The following is a 25,029-nucleotide window of genomic DNA, read 5'->3' on the forward strand; positions in this document are numbered from 1 at the left end:
TTCCTCCTTCACCTCTCGCAACCGCCATGTCACCCAAAACCAGCAAAGGCAAAGGAGTGGCCAAGGACTCCCGGGGGGGAGAGCCGCCGGAGAGTGAGTCGGGCGCGCGGCGGACGTAGCTCGCCTACTTTCCCTCGACGATCGATGCAGTCCACCTCCGGGGTAACTTCAAGCCCCTGTGGGGGTGCAAGACGGGGGGAGAGACGACGGGGCATCCGACCACACGCATCATCCCCACTGATTTTGCCAAGGCCGACCCGAATCGGTACCCGTTCTTCGTCGACTACTTTTCCTACGGCCTCTATCTTTTCTGGCGCCGTTTCCAGGGAGGTGAGTGCTTGAAGGTATATCTTTAGATCTTGCAATCGAATCTTTTAGTTTCTTGTTTTATCACTAGTTTAGTTTATAAAATAAAACTACAAAAAATGGAATTGAGTTTGCCTCATACGCTTCATCTTTTTAATATCTTTCGTGAGAACGATGGAAAGGAAAATTGTGCTCAAGTGCTAGAAGAAGAAGTCTATAGAATGTTTGGTACTAAATCTTCGAATGATGAGCATGATTGCAATGTTATTAGTATGAACTCTTTGAATATCCATAGTACTAATGATGATTGCACTAGTTATGATGAAAATATCTCTTATAAGCATGTCGATTTTTGTGGAGTGCATAGAGTTTGCAAGTACATACCAAATAGGGAAGATAGATTTTGCAAGAGGCCTAAGTATTTGGAAACTAAATGGTTGCAAGAGAGGCTAGATGTTAGTGCTGAAAATTTAAAATATATTAGCCATACTTGTGAACTTTGCAATGAACATGGTCATTTAAATATCAAATGCAAATTGTTTCATGATCGAATCGTGTCCAAAAATTGTGATGACTTGATTTCCCTTGCACATCATAATGAACTTAGTTTGCTTTTGGGTTATGAAGAAATGAAACGTCAAAATAAGCATATTCCAGAATATAACCTTGAGAAATTCCTCGATATTGATCTAGAAGAAATTTATATGTATTGTGCGGTGAATTGCATTGAAAATCCTTATATTGCCAATTAAATAAATAAAAGAAAAGAAATAGAAGATGAATATAATACTAACGAAAGGGAATAGACTTCCCAATATTCTCCTATTACTTCTTATGATGAATCAGGTAACGAGGAGGAGCCTTCTATTCAACCAATCTCATTAATAAGGAGCTCCAAAAAGAGGATTGAACTCACACATGATGTGAAGAAGAAAAAGAAAAGACGGAGAAGTAAAGGTAGAAAGGTATCTCTCCCAAATGATGTTGCTCCTATTTCTCATTGTGATGATGAAAATTGCTATACTATTGGTGCTATCCATACTATTAATGATGAGAGTGATTATGCTTATGATATGAAAAGGCCCAAGCTTGGGGATGCTATGTTTAATGAAGATGATATTTTTAGTCTCCCAAGTTTTGATATGCACATTTATAATGATAATAGCATGCCTCCTACTTATGATGATTATATTGATGAAAGTGGGTTTGGAAGAGTGTCAACTTTAGGAAGTAATGATCCCACTATTTTGGAGGATGTTGAATCTTATTATGATAATTATGAAAGTGTATTTGGAGAGGTCATGACTTTATTTAGTAATGATTCCACTATCCTGGAAGAGGTTTCAATTGATTATGATGAGAACAAATTGCTACGTATGATGATTATCGTGATGATACTTATGCTATAAAAAGTAGAGATGATTATATTTATAAAATTTGTCATGATTATGATTACCCTTTTTCTGAACATTACTCCTTTAATATGGAAACAATTTATAGTATTCGAGTGTAACGCCCCGAGACCGATGTGCCAGGTGTCGTGCAGTTATTCGATGTTGTTGCGTGTCATTGCTTGCGTGTCATGCATTGCATATCATGTCATCATGTGCATTTCATTTGCATACGTGTTCATCTCATGCATTCGAGCATTTTCCCCGTTGTCCGTTTTGCATTCCGGCGCTTCGTTCTCCTCCGGTGGTCATTTCTAGCTTTCTTTCGTGTGTGGGGATTAAACATTTCCGGATTGGACCGAGACTTGCCAAGCGGCCTTGGTTTACTACCAGTAGACCGCCTGTCAAGTTTCGTACCATTTGGACTTCGTTTGATACTCCTACGGTTAACCGAGGGACCGAAAAGGCCTTGTGTGTGTTGCAGCCCAACACCCCTCCAATTTGACCCAAAACCCACCTAAGCCTTCTCCATCATTTAGATCGTTCGATCACGATCATGTGGCCAAAAACCGCACCTCATTTGGACTCTCCTAGCTCCTCCTATGCCTATATATAGGCCTCTCCCCGAAAATCCGGATCCCCCTTGTCTGAAACCCTAAAAATCATCTCTGCGCCGGCCGAACACGTCCGCCCTGGCCGGACACATCGCCGCCGCCCACTCCGCGCCTGCCACGTCACCGCCGCCACCCGCGCGTCGCCGCGGCCCGGAGGGCCCAGATCCGGCCCCCGCGGCCCAGATCCGGGCGCCGCGCGCCTCGCCGCCGGCTTGCTGCTTCCCCGCCGCCCACGCCTCCTCGCCGCCGCCGCCTTCGTTCGCCGTGCCGCCGCCTGCCTCCCTCGCCTGCGGGCGCCACCACGGTCAGCCGCTCCGCCACCGCGTCGGCCGAGCCCCGCCGCCCGTGCCTCCGCCGCCCGGCCACGCCGGCCGCCTCCGCCGCCCTGCCCTACCTCGACTCCGGCCGGCCTCCTCCTCTCCGGCATCTACAGTAACTCCGGCGTGCCTCGATCCACGCGCTGGACCTAGATCTGAGGAGATTCTCGGTTGACTTTTGTTCCTAACCCTAGTCCAAGTGCTCCTGTTCATTGCATCGTAACTTTGCATCCGTAACTCCGCTTTTGGCATATAGCATATCAAAATGTTCATCTCAGAGAGTACATCATTTCATTCCATTGTATCATTTTCATTTGAGTTCATCTTGATGCCCGAAATGCTGTTAGAAGAGGGCTACTTGAGATATTTGTCAGATCTGCTGCTCCATTTAGCTTTTTGTCATTTTTGGCATGATTATTGTGTGCATGATATGCCCCTGAGTTCTACATATGTTTTGTTAAGGGTTTTGTCATCTTTCCAGAGGTGCAACCCATGTATTTTTGTGATGTGTGTGGTGACTAGCACAAGCTTGCAAAGTGGTGCACTTGGTAATTCTGATTTCAGGGACTTAGCATTTCCACAAAGTCCTTGAGCTGTTTATCTCATATGGCCATATGTTCATGTTGTTTCCTAGTGATCCGTGCCTCGTTTGAGGATGATCATTAAGGATGTTTTGTTAATATTGTAGTGCTCTATCCATCCATGTCTTTGTTTGCAATTATGGAGCACCCTAGCTTGAGTCAATCGAGCTCTACTTTTACTACTTCATGAATCTGGGCAGATTGTCAACTTGTTTGCAATTTTGCCAATGATGTTGTAGTTGATCCGTGCATGCTATGCTATTGTTCTTGCCATGTCTAGCTTGAATTTTGTGTATTCTTGATGGGTGTATGCTTATCTTGTCATGACTTGCACCGTAGTGAGTGCATCGAGCTTGTAAACATGCCTACTTAAGTTATGTTTCAGCATGTGCCAGTTTTCACTAAGTCTGAGAACTGATTATGTTTTTGCTATGTTCACATGCTTGCAATTGTATTTTCTGATCCCTTTTGGCTCAAGGTCACTAAGGGACTTTTGTTAAGCTCTTTGAGTAGCTCCATTCCATGCTTTACTTTGCCATGTTCAGGTCCTATAGCATGTAGTTTTTTTGCTCCAAAGTGTGCTACCTGATCTGAAATTCCACACAAGTGTTTATTTCATTGTCTGAAATCTGTTTGCCATATGCATTTTTGCCATGCTTGTTTGAACCTGTTAATGGATGAATTGGCCGTAGCTCAGTGCTAGACTTTTGTTAAGCATCATGAATGCATCCCTGCCACGTATTTTTATGCCATGTTTGGGTGATGTAGCATGTTCATCTTGTTGCATTTAGATGGCTACTTGTTGTAAATCGCAGACCGGTGTCATATTTGAAACGCTTGCCATTTCCAAACCATAACTCCGATTCCGGCGTTCTTTATATCGTTTTCAAGCGATTTTATCTCATCTTTCCAGTGGAACACTTGGATTGCCAAGTTGAGGCCATGTTCATGCATTCCTTGTCAAATCTTGCATATGCATCCCGCATCGCATCCCGCATAGCATATCATCTTTGCATCATCTTGTTTGATCCTTGCACGTGGTTGATTGTGTCCTTGTTGCTTGTTTGTCTTGTTTGGGTAGATCCGGGAGATGAGTTCGCTAACGAGGAGCCCGTTGAGTTTGCTTTCGAGGATCCAGTCAACTCTGACAACTTTGCAGGCAAGATGATCATACCCTCGAAATCACTACTATCTTTGCTATGCTAGATTGCTCGCTCTTTTGCTATGCCAATGCTACGATGCCTACCACTTGCTTTCAAGCCTCCCAATATTGCCATGTCAAACCTCTAACCCACCATGTTCCTAGCAAACCGTTGATTGGCTATGTGACCGCTTTGCTCAGCCCCTCTTATAGCGTTGCTAGTTGCAGGTGAAGATTGGAGGCCGTTCCTTGTTGGAACTTTTATTTACTTGTTGGGACATCATTATATTGCCATGTTATCTTAATGCATCTATATACTTGGTAAAGGGTGGAAGGCTCGGCCTCTCGCCTAGTGTTTTGTTCCACTCTTGCCACCCTAGTTTCCGTCATATCGGTGTTATGTTCCCGGATTTTGCGTTCCTTACGCCGTTGGGTTATAATGGGAAACCCTTCATAGTTCGCCTTGATTAAAGCTTTTCCAGCAATGCCCAACCTTGGTTTTACCATTTGCCACCTAGCCTCTTTTTTCCCTTGGGTTTCCGGAGCCCGAGGGTCATCTTATTTTAACCCCCCCCCCCGGGCCAGTGCTCCTCTGAGTGTTGGTCCAACTCGTCAACCGCCGGTGGCTACCAGGGGTAACCCTGGGCTGGCCTACCGGAAGTTTAGACAATCTGAGTGTGCCCTGAGAAAGAGATATGTGCAGCTCCTATCGGGATTTGTCGGCACATTCGGGCGGTGTTGCTGGTCTTGTTTTAACCTGTCGAAGTGTCTTGAAGAACCGAGATACCGAGTCTGATCGGAACGTCTTGGGAGGAGGTCTATTCCTTCGTTGACCGTGAGAGCTTGTCATGGGCTAAGTTGGGACTCCCCTACAGGGATTTGAACTTTCGAAAGCCGTGCCCACGGTTATGGGCAGATGGGAATTTATTAATGTCCGGTTGTAGATAACTTGAACCTTAACTTAATTAAAATGAATCAACAGTGTGAGTTACCGTGATGGTCTCTTCTCGGCGGAGTCCGGGAAGTGAACACGGTGTTGGATTAATGCTTGCGCAGGTTGTTCTCTAGTTTCTCGCTCGCGCTTTGCCTCCTCTTCTCGCTCTCTTTTGCGAACAGGATAGCCACCATATTTGCTAGTCCCTTGCTGCAGCTCCATATATTTACCTTGCCTTACCTATTAGCTTAAATAGTCTTGATCGCGAGGGTGCGAGATTGTTGAGTCCCTGTGGCTCACAGATTACTATTACACCAGATGCAGGGCCCGATGATTCCGCTCCAGGAGACGCATTTGAACTCAAGTGGGAGTTCGACGAAGACTCTCAATGTTACTATGTTTCCTTCCCTGATGATCAGTAGTGGTGCCCAGTTGGGGGTGATCGGGACCGTGTCGCATGTTGGGTTATCTTTTATTTTGGCGCCGTAGTCGGGCCATGAGTGTTTGGATGATGTAATGTTATTTATGTACTTGATTGACGTGGCGAGTGTAAGCCAACTATGTTATCTCGCCTTTTATTATCTATATTACATGGGATGTTGTGAAGATTGCCTAACTTGCGACATATGCCTTCAATGCGATTATGTCTCTAAGTCGTGCCTTGACACCTGGGAGCTATAGTCGCATCGAGGGTGTTATAAGTTGGTATCAGAGCCTTCCCCGACCTTAGGAGCCCCATTGCTTTATCGTTTTTAGCGGCCGAGTTGTGTCTAGAAAAAATGTTTTGAGTCATTTAGGAATTATATATCGGAGAGTTTAGGAATTCTTTTTACTTCCCAGTCTCCTCATCGCTCTGGTAAGGCATCCTGACGTGGAGTTTTGACTCTTCTCTTCTCAAATTTCACTAAAAAAAAATTTAGGATCACGCGGGTAACTTGGAATCGTTCTGATGGTTTTATGATGAGAACATTGTCTTGGTGCCTCCTGTCAGGGGTTTTGTGGAAGTGTCCCGGGGAGTCGAGCTCTGAGGTGTTGTCATCATAATTTTATCGTTGTAGTTCTGGAATACCTGAGTTTAGTACGCCGACATAGAAAATCTCTTTTATGCAGTTCATTGGTGAGATAACCTCGACGTCACCCAGTATTGGGGCGGGAGTTCGGGAGTATCGCCATAACTTGTATAACGGATGCTTTTCAAAGGTTGAGGTAGATGATTTCCAAAGGTTTCTTGGTTATGTGTTAAAGGATGGATACCGCTGGATGTAGGATTTGCTAGATTTGGGTGAGATATTATGCTTCCCCTGTATCCCCAACACCTGATTGCATAACCGGAAAGGTTCGAGAGTTTATAAGTGGGAATTCAAGTAGCTCTTAAGATATCTTTCCGACAGTTGTATGATATGAAATTGGGGTTCGACGTCTAGTGGTCCGCCTATTCACGGTCGGTTTTACAGTGGTCTCGTTGTGTCTTAAAGAGTCCTTGGCTATGCCGAGTTGGGGACGCTTCGTATGTCATGTGCACTGCCTTGTACATGATGGTGCTGTACGATCGAGCCTGTGTAGGCCCCACCACGAAAACTTCGGACGAAATCTCTATCATATGTTTGTTCCGGCTTATCTCGCAAGCCAATCCTTTGTTTTGTTTTGAGTTGTGGTATTAGAGTTGCTTCGAAGTCAAGAGTTGATTTTATACCTTTTCTAAATGTTGTTCTCATACTCCGATGTGAATACTAATCCTTCTTAATAATTGAGATTGTCATGGCAATCTTTTTCAACCGGCGTGTCTTCTCTTCAAGTGGATCCGATCTTTTCAACATCCGCAAGATTCAATCTCAGTTCTTCTCAACGGTGTTTGTTTCATCCGTCTCCAAGTTGCCTTTGTTTTTTCCTGCCCACCCACCATTTTTTCTTCAAGGACTCAGATTTCTTAATCAAGTATCCTTTGATTCTCAGGAAGATACTAACGGAGCTTCTAGTTCACCATTATTCATTCTTTTCTTCTCTGGTGGAACCAATTCAAGCTTTTGGTGTTGATCATACCTTTTTCTTCATTTCAATGCTTTTCTTAGACTGGTGCACCTCATATTCATTCACTTCTCGCTATTTAATTGTTCCAGAGTGCTGAAGATATCTCAGAAGGATTGTCTTGTCATTCAAGATCCGTTAATCCTATTTTCAGGATGTTTATCTCTTTCAAGCCTTTTTATTCAACCGGTGCAACCTCTCTTTCAAATCATTCAACAGTGTTTTATTTTGAGTGGGCCCTAACCCACAGGTCTTTTTCCAGGATCTTACCTGACTCTTCTTATTTTTCCGGAGTTATAATCAAATTCTTTTCAAAGTTTGACGTAAGAATGATTTATCATCAGTCAAATGCCTTTCTCCAAGATCTTTCAAATTCTTTTCATAGTTGGCTCAACCTCTTCGCTTTTGATTCTCCCGGAGTGTCTAAATTATTCATGGTGGTGTTTCTCGTCGTCATTCTCGGATTTTGAAGACCGAAGAAGAGTTTCTCTTTAATCTTGCTCCATTCTCTTCAAGATTCGTGATTCTAGCTTGTTGCCATCCTCTCGTAATTGTTTGAGAATGTGAGAATCCTTTTCACCCTCCCGGAGCAATTCAGGAGCCTTTTCAGTTTGTTCATCCGGAGTCCATCATCTCATAATTATTCATTCCCAGCTTTCAGTTATCGTTCTCCTAATCTTACCGGTGCTTCATTCAAGTATTCTTTTATCAGATCATGATCTCTTCGTTTCACTTGTATCTAAATTCTCTCAAGCATCTTCGTGTATTTGCTAATTCTTCCCGGTGTTTCCTTATGTTTTATTCATTCTTTTTCAATTCTCACGGTGGTTCGTTCAAGAGTTCTCGTCATTCGTTGTCATATCAATTCTTTCGGGTTTTTTCAAATTCTACCGGTGGTTCGTTGAATACCTTCTCAAGTTTTGATATATCTCTTTTAATCCTTTTGTACGAGAATAAGTAATATGTAAAATCCATTGGTTGTCATCAATTTAATTGGTGAAGGATACGCATAACGTAATTTTTATTTTTGTTCATCCAAGTGATTAATTCTTTTTCCGGAGTGGTTCATCATATCAAATTCTTGGTTTCAATTGGTTCATCTCTCTTTTCACGGAGTTCCAAGTTCTCTCAATTTTAGCATCATGGAGATCCATCTAAATCATCGCAAGGCTTCACCTTATATTCTCAACTTCTCTTCCTATTGTCATCCTTTCGTTTACCGAAGTTCTTCATGGAGGTTCTACATGATGGTTCATCAAGGATTTAATTCCTTGTCCAACTTTTGTCATCGAGATTCTTTTCTAAGAAGCTCAAGCTTTCTTCATATTGTAATCCGGAGTGCAATTCTGTCTTCTATCATTGGAGGTGGTATTATGTCATTCTTGATAATTTGAGTTCATGTTTCATGATTCACATGTTGTTAAGAATGAGGTATTTTAAATCCATCAACCTCTTCGTTGGAGTTATCTTGGGTTATTTTTCACCTTAAGCCTTCCCTAAGGATTGTTGCTATCTATGGTGTTTATAAAGGACCCAAGTTCTTCTTTATCCTCCCGGTGAAATACTTTCTCGTCTCCTTGTTCATATCAATCCAATTCTTTTGCCGTGAGTGGCAGGTTGTCACCTCATAATTTGAGATGTAGTCCATAAGACCATATCAAGCTTATTCTTTTCGTTTTTGATTTTCCAACAACTCCGTTCAACCCTTCTCCTAAAGATGCCTTTTCAAACTCTTTTGTGGCAGAAGTTGGCATTTTTCTTCTCAATTCTCCTATTTCAATTATCTATCTTCTATTCTTTTGTTCCGGAGCCATTGTGATGTTACTCTTTTCTCTCATCATCTTGGATCGTGTTCTTTTCGTGGCTATCCACTTAACCAGAGTGTTGTGTCCCTTTTGCTCAAGTTCTCTCATTTCATCAAGTCTTCATCTCTTTTCAACCGAAGTGCTACCCGAATCGGTTCTTTCTTATTCCTCTTTCTTAACGGAGTGCTTTCAACTTTGTTCTTCTCCGTTGTTTTCTTTCTTTCATTTTGCGCAACCTTATCAAGGTTATTTGGTTTCACTCGTTTGTCAAAGAAGCAACTTAGTTTTACCTCTTCTCTTTCTCTTCCGTTTTCCCTCCGGTGCCATTCTAGATCTCGGGACGAGATCCTCTCGTAGTGGTGGAGTGTTGTAACGCCCCGAGACCGATGTGCCAGGTGTCGTGCAGTTATTCGATGTTGTTGCGTTGTCATTGCTTGCGTGTCATGCATTGCATATCATGTCATCATGTGCATTTCATTTGCATACGTGTTCATCTCATGCATTCGAGCATTTTCCCCGTTGTCCGTTTTGCATTCCGGCGCTTCGTTCTCCTCCGGTGGTCATTTCTAGCTTTCTTTCGTGTGTGGGGCTTAAACATTTCCGGATTGGACCGAGACTTGCCAAGTGGCCTTGATTTACTACTGGTAGACCGCCTGTCAAGTTTCGTACCATTTGGACTTCGTTTGATACTCCTACGGTTAACCGAGGGACCAAAAAGGCCTTGTGTGTGTTGCAACCCAACACCCCTCCAATTTGACCCAAAACCCACCTAAGCCTTCTCCATCATCTAGATTGTTCGATCACGATCGCGTGGCCAAAAACCGCACCTCATTTGGACTCTCCTAGCTCCTCCTATGCCTATATATAGGCCTCTCCCCGAAAATCCGGATCCCCCTTGTCTGAAACCCTAAAAATCATCTCTGCGCCGGCCGAACACGTCCGCCCTGGCCGGACACATCGCCGCCGCCCACTCCGCGCCTGCCACGTCACCGCCGCCACCCGCGCGTCGCCGCGGCCCGGAGGGCCCAGATCCGGCCCCCGCGGCCCAGATCCGGGCGCCGCGCGCCTCGCCGCCGGCTTGCTGCTTCCCCGCCGCCCACGCCTCCTCGCCGCCGCCGCCTTCGTTCGCCGTGCCGCCGCCTGCCTCCCTCGCCGGCGGGCGCCGCCACGGTCAGCCGCTCCGCCACCGCGTCGGCCGAGCCCCGCCGCCCGTGCCTCCGCCGCCCGGCCACGCCGGCCGCCTCCGCCGCCCTGCCCTACCTCGACTCCGGCCGGCCTCCTCCTCTCCGGCATCTACAGTAACTCCGGCGTGCCTCGATCCACGCGCTGGACCTAGATCTGAGGAGATTCTCGGTTGACTTTTGTTCCTAACCCTAGTCCAAGTGCTCCTGTTCATTGCATCGTAACTTTGCATCCGTAACTCCGCTTTTGGCATATAGCATATCAAAATGTTCATCTCAGAGAGTACATCATTTCATTCCATTGTATAATTTTCATTTGAGTTCATCTTGATGCCCGAAATGCTGTTAGAAGAGGGCTACTTGAGATATTTGTCAGATCTGCTGCTCCATTTAGCTTTTTGTCATTTTTGGCATGATTATTGTGTGCATGATATGCCCCTGAGTTCTACATATGTTTTGTTAAGGGTTTTGTCATCTTTCCAGAGGTGCAACCCATGTATTTTTGTGATGTGTGTGGTGACTAGCACAAGCTTGCAAAGTGGTGCACTTGGTAATTCTGATTTCAGGGACTTAGCATTTCCACAAAGTCCTTGAGCTGTTTATCTCATATGGCCATATGTTCATGTTGTTTCCTAGTGATCCGTGCCTCGTTTGAGGATGATCATTAAGGATGTTTTGTTAATATTGTAGTGCTCTATCCATCCATGTCTTTGTTTGCAATTATGGAGCACCCTAGCTTGAGTCAATCGAGCTCTACTTTTACTACTTCATGAATCTGGGCAGATTGTCAACTTGTTTGCAATTTTGCCAATGATGTTGTAGTTGATCCGTGCATGCTATGCTATTGTTCTTGCCGTGTCTAGCTTGAATTTTGTGTATTCTTGATGGGTGTATGCTTATCTTGTCATGACTTGCACCGTAGTGAGTGCATCGAGCTTGTAAACATGCCTACTTAAGTTATGTTTCAGCATGTGCCAGTTTTCACTAAGTCTGAGAACTGATTATGTTTTTGCTATGTTCACATGCTTGCAATTGTATTTTCTGATCCCTTTTGGCTCAAGGTCACTAAGGGACTTTTGTTAAGCTCTTTGAGTAGCTCCATTCCATGCTTTACTTTGCCATGTTCAGGTCCTATAGCATGTAGTTTTTTTGCTCCAAAGTGTGCTACCTGATCTGAAATTCCACACAAGTGTTTATTTCATTGTCTGAAATCTGTTTGCCATATGCATTTTTGCCATGCTTGTTTGAACCTGTTAATGGATGAATTGGCCGTAGCTCAGTGCTAGACTTTTGTTAAGCATCATGAATGCATCCCTGCCACGTATTTTTATGCCATGTTTGGGTGATGTAGCATGTTCATCTTGTTGCATTTAGATGGCTACTTGCTGTAAATCGCAGACCGGTGTCATATTTGAAACGCTTGCCATTTCCAAACCATAACTCCGATTCCGGCGTTCTTTATATCGTTTTCAAGCGATTTTATCTCATCTTTCTAGTGGAACACTTGGATTGCCAAGTTGAGGCCATGTTCATGCATTCCTTGTCAAATCTTGCATATGCATCCCGCATCGCATCCCGCATAGCATATCATCTTTGCATCATCTTGTTTGATCCTTGCACGTGGTTGATTGTGTCCTTGTTGCTTGTTTGTCTTGTTTGGGTAGAGCCGGGAGACGAGTTCGCTAACGAGGAGCCCATTGAGTTTGCTTTCGAGGATCCAGTCAACTCTGACAACTTTGCAGGCAAGATGATCATACCCTCGAAATCACTACTATCTTTGCTATGCTAGATTGCTCGCTCTTTTGCTATGCCAATGCTACGATGCCTACCACTTGCTTTCAAGCCTCCCAATATTTCCATGTCAAACCTCTAACCCACCATGTTCCTAGCAAACCGTTGATTGGCTATGTGACCGCTTTGCTCAGCCCCTCTTATAGCGTTGCTAGTTGCAGGTGAAGATTGGAGGCCGTTCCTTGTTGGAACTTTTATTTACTTGTTGGGACATCATTATATTGCCATGTTATCTTAATGCATCTATATACTTGGTAAAGGGTGGAAGGCTTGGCCTCTCGCCTAGTGTTTTGTTCCACTCTTGTCGCCCTAGTTTCCGTCATATCGGTGTTATGTTCCCGGATTTTGCGTTCCTTACGCGGTTGGGTTATAATGGGAAACCCTTCATAGTTCGCCTTGATTAAAGCTTTTCCAGCAATTCCCAACCTTGGTTTTACCATTTGCCACCTAGCCTCTTTTTTCCCTTGGGTTTCCGGAGCCCGAGGGTCATCTTATTTTAACCCCCCCCCCCCCGGGCCAGTGCTCCTCTGAGTGTTGGTCCAACTCGTCAACCGCCGGTGGCTACCAGGGGTAACCCTGGGCTGGCCTACCGGAAGTTTAGACAATCTGAGTGTGCCCTGAGAAAGAGATATGTGCAGCTCCTATCGGGATTTGTCGGCACATTCGGGCGGTGTTGCTGGTCTTGTTTTAACCTGTCGAAGTGTCTTGAAGAACCGAGATACCGAGTCTGATCGGAACGTCTTGGGAGGAGGTCTATTCCTTCGTTGACCGTGAGAGCTTGTCATGGGCTAAGTTGGGACTCCCCTGCAGGGATTTGAACTTTCGAAAGCCGTGCCCACGGTTATGGGCAGATGGGAATTTATTAATGTCCGGTTGTAGATAACTTGAACCTTAACTTAATTAAAATGAATCAACAGTGTGAGTTACCGTGATGGTCTCTTCTCGACGGAGTCCGGGAAGTGAACACGGTGTTGGAGTAATGCTTGCGCAGGTTGTTCTCTAGTTTCTCGCTCGCGCTTTGCCTCCTCTTCTCGCTCTCTTTTGCGAACAGGATAGCCACCATATTTGCTAGTCCCTTGCTGCAGCTCCATATATTTACCTTGCCTTACCTATTAGCTTAAATAGTCTTGATCGCGAGGGTGCGAAATTGCTGAGTCCCTGTGGCTCACAGATTACTATTACACCAGATGCAGGGCCCGATGATTCCGCTCCAGGAGATGCATTTGAACTCAAGTGGGAGTTCGACGAAGACTCTCAATGTTACTATGTTTCCTTCCCTGATGATCAGTAGTGGTGCCCAGTTGGGGGTGATCGGGACCGTGTCGCATGTTGGGTTATCTTTTATTTTGGCGCCGTAGTCGGGCCATGAGTGTTTGGATGATGTAATGTTATTTATGTACTTGATTGACGTGGCGAGTGTAAGCCAACTATGTTATCTCGCCTTTTATTATCTATATTACATGGGATGTTGTGAAGATTGCCTAACTTGCGACATATGCCTTCAATGCGATTATGTCTCTAAGTCGTTCCTCGACACGTGGGAGCTATAGTCGCATCGAGGGTGTTATATCGAGTCTCTTATGATACTCCCACTATTCCGATTGAGAAGAATTTTGCTTATGTAGAGAGTAGTAAATTTTCTATGCTTGTAGATCATGAAAAGAATGCTTTAGGTGCTGGTTATATTGTTGAATTCATTCATGATGCTACTTAAAATTATTATGAGGGAGGAATATATGCTTGTAGGAATTGCAATAATATCAAGTTTCCTCTCTATGTGCTTAAAATTTTGAAGTTATGCTTGTTTTGCCTTCCTATGCTAGTTGATTATTTTTCCTATAAGTTGTTTGCTCAAAAAATCCCTATGAATAGGAAGTGGGTTGACTTAAATTTTCTAGTCATATTCTTCATGATGCTCTCTTTATGTTTCAATTCTTATCTTTTATGTGAGCATCATTGGAATCATCATGCCTAGCTAGGGGCGTTAAACGATAGCACTTGTTGGGAGGCAACCCAATTTTCTTTTATCTCCTTGATTTTTGTTCCTGTTTAGTAATAAATTAGTCATCTATCCTCTGTTATGATTGTGTTTTTTATGTTTTAATTAGTGTTTGTGCCAACTAAAGCCTTTAGGATCTTCTTGGGTGATCTTGCTGTAAAAAAACAGAAAGTATGCGCTCACGAGAATAATTTTCATTTTTTACCAGAGAGTGATAAAATATCAATTCCACTTGCAGTAGGTTAATAAACAAATTTCCTAGGACTTCCTAATTTCTCAGTATTTTTGGAGTTACATAAGTATTCGGAACCTACAGATTACTACAGACTGTTATGTTTTTGACATATTCTGTTTTCTATGTGTTGTTTGCTTATTTTGAGGAATCTATGAGTAGTATCGGAGGGTATGAACCATAGAGAAGTTGGAATACAGTAGATATTACACCAATATGAATTTAAAATGAGTTCACAACAGTACCTAAGTGGTGATTTATTTTCTTATACTAACGGAACTTACGAGTTCTCTGTTAAGTTTTGTGTTGTGAAGTTTTCAAGTTTTGGGTAAAGATTCGATGGACTATGGAATAAGGAGTGGCAAGAGCCTAAGATTGGGGATGACCAAGACACCCCAAGGTAATATTCAAGGACAACCAAGAGCCTAAGCTTGGGGATGCCCCGGATGGCATCCCCTCTTTCGTCTTTGTTCATCGGTAACTTTACTTGGAGCTATATTTTTATTCGCCACATGATATGTGTTTTGCTTGGAGCGTCATTTTATTTTGTTTTGTTTTGCTTGATGTTTTAATAAAATACCAAGATCTGAAATTATTAAATGTTAGAGAGTCTTCACATGGTTGCATAATTATTTGACTACTCATTGATCTTCACTTATATCTTTCGGAGTAGTTTGTTGTTGCTCTAGTGCTTCACTTACATCTTTTTAGAGCACGGTGGTGGTTTTGTTTTATGGAAATAAATGAACTCTCATGCGTCACTTATATTATTTTGAGAGTCCTAAACAGCATGGTAATTTGCTTTGGTTATGAATTTAGTCCTAATATGATGGGCATCCAAGAGGGATATAATAAAAACTTTCATATAAAGTGCATTGAATACTATGAGAAGTTTGATACTTGATGATTGTTTTGAGATATGAGGATGGTAATATTAGAGTCATGCTAGTGAGTAGTTGTGAATTTGAGAAATACTTGTGTTAAAGTTTGTGATTCCCGTAGCATGCATGTATGGTGAACCGTTATGTGATGAAGTCGGAGCATGATTTATTTATTGATTGTCTTCCTTATGAGTGGAGGTCGGGGACGAGCGATGGTCTTTTCCTACCAATCTATCCCCCTAGTAGCATGCGCGTAGTACTTTGTTTCAATAACTAATAGATTTTTGTAATAAGAATGTGAGTTCTTTATAACTAATGTTGAGTCCATGGATTATACGCACTCTCACCCTTCCACCATTGCTAGCCTCTCTAATACCACGCACCTTTCGTCGGTATCTTACACCCACCATATACCTTCCTCAAAACAGCCACCATACCTACCTATTATGGCATTTTCATAGCCATTCCGAGATATATTGCCATGCAACTTTCCATCGTTCCGTCTAATATGACACGCTCCATCATTGTCATATTGCTTTGCATGATCATGTAGTTGACATCGTATTTGTGGCAAAGCCACCGATCATAATTCTTTCATACATGTCACTCATGAGTCATTGCACATCCCGGTACACCGCTGGAGGCATTCATATAGAGTCATATCTTGTTCTAAGTATTGAGTTGTAATTCTTGAGTTGTAAGTAAATAAAAGTGTGATGATCATCATTATTAGAGCATTGTCCCAGTGAGGAAAGGATGATGGAGACTATGATTCCCCCACAAGTCGGGATGAGACTCCGGACGAAAAAAATAAAAAAAATAAAGGCCATAAAAAAGGAGAATGCCCAAAAAATGAGAGAAAAAGAGAGAAGGGACAATGCTACTATCCTTTTACCACACTTGTGCTTCAAAGTAGCACCATGATCTCCACAATAGAGAGTCTCCTATGTTGTCACTTTCATATACTAGTGGGAATATTTCATTATAGAACTTGGCTTGTATATTCCAATGATGGGCTTCCTCAAAATGCCCTAGGTCTTCATGAGCAAGCGAGTTGGATGCACACCCACTAGTTTCTTTTGTTAAGCTTTCATACACTTATAGCTCTAGTGCATCTGTTGCATGGCAATCCCTACTCAGTCACATTGATATCTAATGATGGGCATCTCCATAGCCCATTGATACGCCTAGTTGATGTGAGACTATCTTCTCCCTTTTTGTCTTCTCCACAACCACCATTCTATTCCACCTATAGTGCCATGTCCACGGCTCACGCTCATGTATTGCGTGAAGATTGAGAAAGTTTGAGAACATCAAAAGTATGAAACAATTGCTTGGCTTGTCATCGGGGTTGTGCATGATTTAAATATTTTGTGTGATGAAGATAGAGCATAGCCAGACTATATGATTTTGTAGGGATAACTTTCTTTGGCCATGTTATTTTGAGAAGACATAATTGCTTGGTTAGTATGCTTGAAGTATTATTATTTTTGTGACAATATTAAACTTTTGTCTTGAATCTTATGGATCTGAATATTCTTGCCACAATAAAGATAATTTCATGGATAAATATGTTAGGTAGCATTCGACATCAAAAATTCTGTTTTTATCATTTACCTACTCGAGGATGATGTAACATCCCAAATTTTCAATTTGGAATGTTATACATTAGGTCATCATAGCATATCATATTTTATTTTTCCTTTGGCCTGATCCAGAAATTCTACGCAACTCAAGGACCCACGGAGAGAGTTGGGGATTTCGTTATTTTCATATTTGAGTTTTTCTCAAATTTTGAAAATAGGATCATTGATTATCTTCAATTATTTCTATAATAAAATATGAGAGAGGGAATAAAATGAATTTCCCAAAATAAAGAAATATTGAAGGTTTGATAAAAAATCAAGTAAGATTTTATTTCGGATTTTCTCGCCATTTTATTTGGATTTAGGAAAAATTGCACGTTTTCAAAACTGCATTTTAGGGCCAAGAAAATGTTCATCCTATTCTAAATATTTTATTTAGACGGTGAAATTTGTTTTGGCATTTTTAGATTTTTATTTATTTTTCTAGAATTTATTTTCTGTTCGGCGGAATTATTTAAAAAAAACCGCGAGAGCCCGACTGGGCCAAGGCCCAGCCGAGCCGGGCCGGCCTCGCCAGCGCCACCGGACTCGGGGAGTCCGACCCCGAGCCGCCACCCCGCCACCCTCACATCGTCCCAGCCCCGCAGAGCCGCCGCCGCCGCCAGGAGCCGCCGCCGCCTCCCGCCGCAGCCCCGCCACCCCGCGCTGTCCCGTCGCCCCGCCGGAGCCGAGCTGGAGGTATAGCCACCGCCGCCGTGGTCCGGTTTTTTTTAAAAAAACCCGGTCCGGTTTTTTAGAAACCCTAGTTTCGTTTTTTTATATAAATCGGCTTTTCTGTTTTATTTGTTTAGCGAGCGTTCGCTCGTTCATTCGTTTTAACGAACGCGTTCACCATTTAGTTTCAGATAACAAACATTCGTTCATTAATCTGTTCGTCGGTTTTTCTTCTTCTCGGATTTTCCGCGGTTATTTCTGATCCGATTTTCGTTTTAGTTTATCTTTTCGCTCGTTTATCGGAATCAGGCGATTCAAGCGCCTAGAGTTTCGTCTCAAAACCCTCTTTCTGTTTAACCAACTCAAACAAGTTTTTGCATCTATAAAATTTTACTTAGATCCAGATTAGTAAACGAAGTTTGTTTCTTTTGTTGTTTGACTTTCGTTGTTTCATTCGAGTTGATTATTTTTGCAAACCAGAGTTCTTAAGTTGAACTTTCTGGTTAGATCTCTTATTTGAGTTTTACCCGTGCATTAGATGAGTACTTATTGTATGCTTGTTTGTTTGCGATAGAGTACCCGGAGTGCGCCGCTTGCTACTTTGAATCTCTAGGTTTCGCGGATCATCAGCAAGGCAAGTAACACTTTGATCATACATCTTTACTACCCAGTTTTATTGCATTAGATCAATCCTCAAACAATTGCATGATTAGGATCTAATTAAATTGTGGGTTTTGGGAAGTAGATGAGGTAGTACCTATTACCTGTTTTATTATCAAACCCTTGGGAGTTACTTCTACGTTTGCTTATTGTGCCTTGCTATGCTAGTAGACATGGATTGGGTGAGTGTATCCATGATAGATGTGAGATTGATAAATTAATGGTTTATTTAAGGTGGCAACTTAAACACACATCTGGGTGGATTGAGGCACCTGGGTATTCCAGCGATTGCCTATTTTTCTTTATGGACCGCCACCCAGGCTCAAAGGGATCATGAGATTATTCATACTAGAAACTTCCGTGTGCAGCCACAAGCTACTATGGGCTCTAGCATAGTTGACTAAGTCATGCGAACTCTTACAGTGGTAGACTAGCAGATGTAGGGGACGTAGGTTGGTACTGTCTACCCGATCGTAAGGTGCTAGCACTTCTGAAAGACTATGTCTCGGTCATCCATTTCTCAAGCATCATGCAGTGCGAGAATCCCAACGGAGGAGATCGAGTCTTGTGAGGAAAAGTGTGCAAACCTCTGCAGAGTGTATAAACTAATCATGGTTAGCCGTGTCCCTGGTTATGGACGTCTTGAGTATCTAGTACTTGGATTGTCATGTGAATCTCATCATGTTACTTTAATTAATATTGTTGGGTTTTAATGATGATACTTAATTGGGATTGAGAGGATGTCTATCTTCTCAATGTTTAACAACCACCATGATAGTTAAATAAAATTTATTCCTTTGCAGTAGGGAAAAATTGGCTTTATGCAAAAACTGTAACCATAGAGCTTTCCACCAGCCATATATGCATGTAGTATAGCTTTATTCTTTCATTACTCTCTATGTGCTACATTGCCAGCATATTCCATGTGCTGACCTGTTTTCGGGCTGCAACCTTCATGTTGCAGACTTTTCAGACGACGAGTAAGGTACCTTCAGGTCATGGTTCTATACTCAGTGATGCCGTTGGAGTTGATGGACTCACTTATCTTCCAAGCCTTCCGCTCTTATCGTTATTAGATGGCCTTAAGCTATATTTATTGTAATAAGTTCTCTTTTGAGACATTTGATGTAATAAGTGTGTGATTACTACTCTGTTATAAATCCTTAAACTACTGTGCGTGTCAACATTACTGCTCCAGGGATGACACTAAAGCACAGAGATCAGACTGTTTGAGGTCTGGTCGCTACAAGATGGTATCAGAGCACACGCTGACTGTAGGACACGAGCACTAAGCTAAAGGCCCTAGATCACTACTCACTCTTCTCATTTCTGACTCCTCATCTTTTCTACTCTTTTAGGATGGTGGATGCAAGGAACAAGTTCACGCAACCGGATGAAGATACACCCTTTGGACGTCACTTGAAGGAAGTCACTAGATACCTGAACATCGGAGTACCAAGCTTCACCGGGACCTACAATTCCACTTTACCTGAAGAGGAACACTGGATGATTCAAGTTCAAGTTCCAGGAAGGATGTTCATGCCCATCACTGAGCCCATAGAGTTTTCCTTTGATGCACCAACCTGGAGTCTAGGAAAGAGCATGGCAGCCCACATCACTATGGGGCGCATTGGAGAAGTTTACCACAAGGATCTCAAGGATACTATCTACTAGATTTGTGGGCGCCGAGATGAGCAATGGGAGATGATCAGCACCAGGAAGGATAGATCAATTGCAGCTTTCATCCAGGAGTTAAACCAGCACATTCGACGCCAGGAGAACCAGATGTGCGCAGGCATGATAGACCTGAAGAAGGCCATGACCAAGATCACGGAGCTGGAGGAAGAACTCAAGTCTACACGCGATGGATATGAGGAGGAAATAGCAACACTAGTAGAGAAGAATGATGATCTGAAGAAGAAGCTAAAAGTGTTCATGGGATTTCCCGCAACTGGAGGAGAAGATGAAGATTGCACTTGTCCAGAGAACTACATCATCATCGACGACACCGACTCGGACCCAGACGATAGCGATGATGACTATGTTGATGAAGCTGGAGCAGATATCATGGAGTCTTCATCGGAGTAGTTTTTCTAGTCGACCACCATAACAGTAGTAGTATTCTCCCATGTATCTAGTATAGCCCGAGCACTTTTGTAACGATAGATAGACCATTGTATGCCCTTGTTTGATTGAATGAAGTGATTTTGTTTGCAATTGCCTCATGTGCATATGGGTAGTGATTTCCCTTTAGACCTCATTCTATTCTATATTCTCATCTTTTCTAAACCCAGATGCCTCCGAGACATGACAATGGATTTGTTTTCCCACCGGATCTCACTCAGTTGATCCAGCAGCAGAATACGTTGATGCAGTTGCTAGTCCAGAATCAGAATCAGGGGAACAACAACAACAACCCACCACCGCCACCACCTGTTGATCACTTAACCCGTTTTCTTAGGCTGAATCCGTCGGTGTTCTCTAGTAGCACCGAGCCTATAGTAGCAGATGATTGGCTCTTCAAGATTGGAAGGGAGTTAACCACTACAGGATGTACTGATGCTGAGAAGGTGCACTTTGCCGCACATCAGTTAGATGGACCAGCAGCATCATGGTGGGAGAATTACACTGTCACCTACCCTATAGCCATGGTGACATGGGACCAATTTCAGCAGGCTTTCTGTACTGCCCATGTTTTAGCAGGAGCTATGGCCATGAAGAAGCGTGAGTTTCATAACTTGCGCCAAGGAGGACGGACAGTTGGTCAGTATGTGGATGACTTTAGTAAGCTAGCACATTATGCCCCAGATGACATTGCTACGGATGCAGCTAAGCAGGAGAAGTTTCTGGAAGGACTGAATGATGAGTTGAGCATGTAGTTGATGGTAGCAAGCTTCAGCAACTACCAGGAGTTGGTAGATCGCGCTCTTATGGTTGAAGGGAAACAGCAGCAGATTGAAAACTGCAAGAGGAAGTATGGACAAGGGAAGTACAATTCTGGAGCTTAGCAGAAGCCACGTTTTACCCCGAAACCAGGAGGACATTTTCAGCATACCCACGGAGGAGGCAGCTCGCACAATCATAATGGCCCCAAGAATGGTAATGGGAATGGAGGAAGCAACAGCCAGAACCGTACCAACCCATCAACGCCAGCCAAGAGAGACCTGAGCCAAGTCACTTGCTATAAGTGCCAGAAGACTGGACATTAAGCCAATGAATGTCTTGAAGCCCAGAATGGAAATGGCAATGTAAGCTCTGGGAAGAAGCCGAACCCTTTCAATAGGGGACAGGTGAACCACGTTAACATGGAGGAGGTTGAAGCTCATCCAGATGCAGTAATAGGTAAGTTTTTGGTTAAGTCATTTACTGCACTCGTTCTTTTTGATACTGGTGCATCGCATTCATACATCTCAAGGGGATTTTTGGATAAGTATAAACTGCCAACCCAAGCCCTTAGGTCACCCATGTTAGTAACCTCGCCTGGAGCAGAGTATATGGCTAGTCTATGGTGTGATCGGTTACCATTAAGGATTGGTAACTATGTATTTCCCTCGGACCTAATAGTATTGGAATCTCAAGGATTGGATGTGATATTAGGCATCGATTGGTTATCGAAGTATGGAGGGAACATTGAATGTGCCAGTAAGTCAATTTTTCTTACGACGCCAGAAGGAAGAGGGATCAAGTATGTATCTCGGCATGTGCCGAAGAGGACTCAAGTAAATTCCTTATCAGGAGTTGTGCAGGAGGAAGTACCAGTGGTGAAGGATTTCCCTGACGCATTTCCATAGGAGTTGCCAGGCATGCCATCGGATAGAGATATTGAGTTTTTGATTGAGTTTTTGCCAGGCACAGAGCCCATATCTAAGAGACCATACAGGATGCCCGCAAAAGATTTGGAGGAGATTAAGAAGCAGATTAAAGAGTTACTGGATAAAGGTTATATTCGCCCAAGTTCTTCGCCTTGGGGATCGCCAGTACTTCTAGTGGAGAAGAAGGATGGAACATTAAGAATGGTTGTTGATTATCGAGGATTGAATGAAGTAACAATCAAGAACAAGTATCCACTGCCGATGATCAATGATCTGTTTGATCGATTGCAAGGAGCTACGGTATTTTCCAAGATCGATCTGCGATCAGGATACCATCAGTTAAAAATTCGAGAGCAGGATATACCTAATACGGCTTTTACCACCATGTATGAGCTGTACGAGTATACCGTTATGTCATTTGGTCTGACTAACGCACCTGCATATTTCATGAACATGATGAACAAGGTGCTTATGGAGTTTTTGGATAAGTTCGTCGTGGTGTTCATTGATGATATTTTGGTCTACTCAAAGAATGAAGAGGAGCATAAGGAGCATTTGTGTTTGGTACTTGAGAAGCTCAGAGAACATCAGCTATATGCCAAGTTCAGCAAATGTGAGTTTTGGTTGAAGGAAGTTGGATTCCTCGGACACGTTATATCCGGAGAAGGTATAGCAGTAGATCCCACCAAGGTTGCCACTGTGAAAAATTGGGAAGCACCCACAACAGTTGGAGAGATCCGGAGTTTTCTTGGACCTGCAGGATACTACCAGAGATTCATAGAGAATTTCTCAAAAATTGCGAAGCCTATGACAGAGTTGTTGAAGAAGGATACCAAGTTCAAATGGACTGAGGAATGTGAGGCCAGTTTCCAGGAGTTAAAGAAACGTTTGGTTACCTCGCCAGTGCTGATTTTGCCAGATCAACGCAAGGATTATGAGGTATATTGCGACGCTTCACATCGAGGACTTGGAGTAGTACTTATGTAGGAGGGAAGAGTTGTTTCGTATGCTTCACGACAGCTGAAACCTCATGAGTTGAATTATGCCACGCATGATTTGGAGTTAGCAGCCGTAGTGCATGCATTGAAGAATTGGAGACATTTTCTCATTGGAAACATTATGAAGTATACACAGATCACAAGAGTTTGAAGTATATTTTCACGTAGAAGGAGCTAAATCTTAGGCAAAGGAGATGGTTGGAGCTCATCAAGGATTATGATATGAGATTGCATTATCAGCCCGGAAAGGCTAACGTAGTAGCCGATGCGCTGAGCCGTAAGAGCCATGTCAACACACTAATGACGGGAGATTTACCGAAGGTGTTAGCCGAAGACCTTTGTGAGCTATGTTTGGAGATAGTTCTGAGAGGCTATGTAGCAGCATTGGAGATCCAAACTACTTTGATGGATAAGATCAGAGAAGCTCAGAAGACCGACAAGGAGGTTGCCTCTATAAAGGAGAAGATGAGCAAAGGAAAAGTTAAAGGATTTCGTGAGGATGAGCACGATACCCTATGGTTTGAAGACCGTGTTTATGTGCCTAATGACCTGGAGATCAGGAAGTTGATTGTGCAGGAGGCCCATGATTCACCATATTCGATTCACCTAGGAAATACCAAGATGTATTTGGATTTGAAGGATACTTTCTGGTGGACCGGAATGAAGAAGGATATTGCAGAGTATGTAGCAGTTTGTGATGTATGTCAGAGAGTAAAGGCAGAGCATCAGAAGCTAGCAGGGTTGCTACAACCATTGCCGATACCCAAATGGAAGTGGGATAAGCTAGGCATGGATTTCATCACAGGATTACCCAAGACCAGTTCAGGCTATGACTCGATATGGGTTGTAGTCGATCGATTGACGAAGGTAGCTCATTTCATCCTAGTAAAGACCACTTACACCAGTGCTAAGTTGGCAAAGATATACATGACCAGGATCATATGTCTGCATGGAGTTCCGAGGAGCATTGTGTCCGATAGAGGAACCCAGTTTACCTCAAAGTTCTGGAATCAGTTGCACGAAACTTTGGGTACCAGGCTAGAGTTCAGTAAAGCTTTTCATCCGTAGACAGATGGACAGACCGAGAGAGTCAATCAGATTTTGGAGGATATGCTGAGAGCTTGTGCGCTAGATTATGGATCTAGTTGGGACGACAATTTGCCATATGCAGAGTTCTCTTACAACAACAGTTATCAATCCAGTTTGAAGATGGCCCCTTTCAAAGCCTTGTATGGAAGGAGGTGCAGGACCCCATTGTCATGGGATGAAGTTGGAGACCGCCAGTTGTTTGGAGCGGATTTGATTAAGGAGTCTGAACAGAAGGTGAAATTGATTCGCGATAGGCTCAAGGTAGCCCAGTCCAGGCAGAAGAGCTACACAGATTCTAAACACAAGGAGACAGTTTACGAAGTCAGATACTGAGTTTATCTTCAAGTATCTCCACTTCGGGGAGTTAAGCGCTTTGGAGTTAAGGGAAAGTTAGCGCCATGTTTTGTGGGACCATGCAAAGTTTTGGAACGTATGGGAGAAGTTGCCTACAAGTTGGAGTTGCCCGAAGGATTGTCAGGAGTTCACGATGTGTTCCACATTTCCCAATTGAAGAAGTGCCACGCAGAGATGGCTGATATACCGCTGAGAGGTACAGTGCCGCTGGAAGCAATTCAGTTGGATAGTGATTTGACCTATGAGGAGAAACCGGTCAAGATTCTCGAGTATGCCAGCCGAGTCACCCGCAGCAAGGTTATTAAGTTTTGCAAAGTTCAGTGGAGCCACCACACCGAGGATGAAGCCACCTGGGAGCGAGAGGAAGAACTGCTGAAGGACCACCCTCACTTATTTTCTAGCCAACCCGAATCTCGAGGGCCAGATTCATTTTAAGGGGGTAGGTTTGTAACATCCCAAATTTTCAATTTGGAATGTTATACATTAGGTCATCACTGCATATCATATTTTATTTTGCTTTTGGCCTGATCCAGAAATTCTACGCAACTCAAGGACCCACGGAGAGAGTTGGGGATTTCGTTATTTTCATATTTGAGTTTTTCTCAAATTTTGAAAATA

The 25,029-nt window shown here is 43.2% G+C and overlaps 1 pseudogene; it reads left to right on the forward strand.

Moving 5' to 3' along the window:
- Positions 1–20,452: 20,452 nt before the first annotated feature.
- On the forward strand, positions 20,453–22,026 carry LOC147965354 (uncharacterized; annotated as a pseudogene).
- Positions 22,027–25,029: the final 3,003 nt, after the last annotated feature.

This window comes from Triticum urartu, chromosome 6A (assembly GCF_056163025.1).
Source record: "Triticum urartu cultivar PI428250 chromosome 6A, HENAU_Tu73, whole genome shotgun sequence".
Taxonomy (NCBI): domain Eukaryota; kingdom Viridiplantae; phylum Streptophyta; class Magnoliopsida; order Poales; family Poaceae; genus Triticum; species Triticum urartu.